The sequence below is a fragment of the Miniopterus natalensis genome, chromosome 1, assembly GCF_054644295.1.
Source record: "Miniopterus natalensis isolate mMinNat1 chromosome 1, mMinNat1.hap1, whole genome shotgun sequence".
Classification (NCBI taxonomy): Eukaryota; Metazoa; Chordata; class Mammalia; order Chiroptera; family Miniopteridae; genus Miniopterus; species Miniopterus natalensis.
Window position 1 is genome coordinate 188,309,873 of NC_142081.1, and position 3,504 is coordinate 188,313,376.

The following is a 3,504-nucleotide window of genomic DNA, read 5'->3' on the forward strand; positions in this document are numbered from 1 at the left end:
TCACTAGCGCGCGGCCGCGCTTGGTTCCCGCCCACTGGTTGCCCCGCCCCGCCTCGCCCGCCGCCCGCCGCGCCCCGCGCCCCGCGCCCCGCGCCTGCGCCAAAGAGCCCGGGCGTCGGTGGGCGGGGCACGGCCAGCGACTCGACGCCGCCACCTGTCTCCGAACTTCGCGGAAGGCGCGTGGGGCAGGCGGGTGCCGCTCTTCGTGGGCCGCTTGGGTCCGAGTTAGGTTACTCGGAATACCCTCGCCGTTCTGTATCGGCCTCTCTGCACTGCAGATGTCTCTCCTGTTAGTTACCACAGTCCACCTATACATTTCCTTGCACGACAGTTTAACATTTATTTCCCGCGCTAGAAATCCACGAGGCAGGGACCTTGTCTTTTGTTCAGATATTCCTGATACTGGTAGATGGTATTTTCTTTTTCCTCTGACTAATCTAGCTAGAAGTTTATCAATTTTTTTAATCTTCTAAAAAACCTACCTCTTATACCATTGGTTTTCTGGTTCCTTAACTTTGTCTCTATTTATTTCATCCTATTAATTGGGATTTGATTTCCTCTTGTTTTTCTAGCTGCTTAGTGTAGAAGATTGCATTATTAACTTTTTAAAATTTTATTTATTGATTTTTAGAGGGAGGGAGAGAGAAACATCAATTCGTTGCTCCACCCACCCATGCATTCATTGGCTGATTCCTGCAGGTGCCCCTATGGTCAGCTGGCAACGCTGGCTTATCAGGATGTTGTTCCAGCCAACTGAGCTACGTGGCCGGGGCTGCATTATTAATTCTTCACCTTTCTATTTTTAATGTTTTTTAATAAGCTTTCTATTTTTAAATAAAGCTATGCATTTTCCTTTAAGCACTCCTTTATGTGCATTCCACAATTTTTGATATGCTTTCATTTTCATTCAGTTCAAAATAGTTTTTGTTTCCCTTATTTCTTCTTTGCCTCACTTTTTTGAAGTGTGTTTAATTTCCAAATATTTAGGCGCCTTCCTAGATACTATTTTTGATTTCTAATTTCTGTTGTGCCAAGAAGATACACTAAGATTTCAACCTTTGAAATCTATTGAGACTTATTTAATAACCCAGCATATTATTTACGTTGGTGAAGGTTTGCTTTAAAAAGAATGTGTATTTTGCTGATTGAGTGGTTCTGAAAGTATCAATTGTTTCTATAAATATCAATTCAGTTCAGTGTTGATAATGTTCAGACCACTTATATCTTTATAGATTTTTAAATTTAGTTGTTCTAGCCCAGTAGGGCGTGGCTCAGCGATTGAGCATCGACCTGGGATCCAGGCAATCCGGGTTCCATTCCGGGTCAGGGCACATGCCTGGGTTGTGGGCATGATCAATGACTCTCTCATCATTGATGTTTCTCTCTCTCTCCCTCTCCTTTCCTTTTTCTGAAATCAATAAAGATATTAAAAAAAAAACACAACTAAATTAGTTGTTCTATTGTTCACTGAGAGGGTACTACAATCTATGCTTGAGAATTTGTCTATTCTTTTAGTTTTGTGTGTTTTTGCTTTATGTATTTTGAAGTTGTTATTAGGTACATGCATAGCCAGGATTTTTATTTCTTCCTGATAATTTGATCTTCTCTCTCTCTCTCCTCTCTCTCTCTTTCTCAAGAACTATTCTTCCTTATCTCTCTTAATGCTCCAGGCTTGAAGTATATATTATTTGATAATATAACAACTCTACCTTTCTTAGGCTTACTGCTCACTTGGTAAATCTTTTTCCATCCTTTCCTTTCAATCTATTTGTGACTTTATATTTAATATGTATGTATCTCTTGTAGATAGCTTATAGTTGGTTTCTGATTTTTAAAAAGTCCAGTCTAATAACTTCTGCCTTTTAATTGGAGTTTTTAGTCTATTTACATTTAATGTAATATTGGTGTGGTAGGATTTAGATCTATTGTTTTTCTATTTGTATTCTGTTTGTTTCACTATTTTTTGTTCCTGTTTCTCCTTTTCTGCTTTCTTTTCAGTTAATCAGTATCTCTTCATATTTCATTTTAATTTTTCTATTGGCCTTTTGCTAAAATTATTTACATTAATTTTTAGTGCTTACGTTGGCATTTAGTGTATATTTCCTTAAATTATTTCAATGTACTTAAGCCCCATATTTTACTACTTAATGTAAAATATAAGAATCTTGTAAAAGCGCAGTTCTATTTATCCCTCATTATTGTTGTAGTATATATTAAACCCACATATGTTTAAATACAGTGAATAATTCTTGCCTTAAACAATTACATGTCTTTAAAAGAAAGACAATAATGAATAGTCTTTTATATTTACCTACATATTTCCAGTGCCCTTCAATCCTTCCCGTAGATCTAAGTTTCTGTCTACTATTATTTCCCTTCTCTCTGAAGAATTTTTAAAAAGTATTTCTTAGAATGCAGATCTGCTGGTGATAAATTCTAAGCTTTCATTTATCTGAAATTATCTGTATTTCACCATTATTTTCAAAGGATATTTTCCCTAGATATATAATTCTGGATTAATGGTAAACCCCTTCCCCACTCCAAGTTCAACTCCAAAAGTGTAATTCTGTTGTTCCCTAGCCTTTATTGTTTCTGAATCACATCCATTCACCCACCAGCCCACTTTGTATTATGTTCATTTTCTCTAGCTGCCTTTAAGATTTTCCCTCTCTTTTGTTTTCAATAGTTTGACCATGATTTTCTTGGTATGAATTTCTATGTATATATATTCAGCTTGACTTTTTCTGGACTTCTTGAATCTGTAAATTTATGTAGTCCACCAAAATTGGGGAAATCTCAGCCATTATTTTTTCAAGTATTTTTTTTCTGTCCCATTCTCTCTTTCCTTTCTTTCTGGCATTCCTAATACATGTGCGTTAGACTCTTTGATATTGTCCTAAAGGTCAGTAGGAATCTATTCATTTTTTTCAATAGTTTCTATCTCTGTTTTTCAGATTGGATAATTTCTTTTCACTTGTTTTCAAATTCACCAACTCTTCAGACATTTCCAATTAGCTGTTAAACCCACCCGGTGGATTTTTCATTTCAAATTTTGTAGTTTTCAGTTCTAGAACTTTCATTTGGTTCTTTTTTAAGAGTTTCTGCATCTCTGCTATTTTCCATCTGTTAATTCATTATGACCACTTATTTTTTTAAATTCTTGAGTATATGTATAATAATTGTTTAAAATAACTGTTGTTAATTCTTATATCTGAGTCATCTTGGAGTCAGTTTCTATTGACTACTTTTTCTCTGGACTATGAATCAAATTTTCCTGTTCCTTTACATATCCATTAATTTTTACCTTTTACTGGATATTGTGGATAATATTTAGAGCCTCTAGATTCTGTTACATTCCTCTGATGAGTGTTGATGTTTCCTAGTAGGTAAGTTAACTCAATTAGAGTAAAATTCTAACTATTTCTGATCATTTCTTTTAGCTGTTGTTTTTTTCTGAACTCTTTGAAATATCCCCCCATGCACACAAAGTTCAAGAGTCAACCA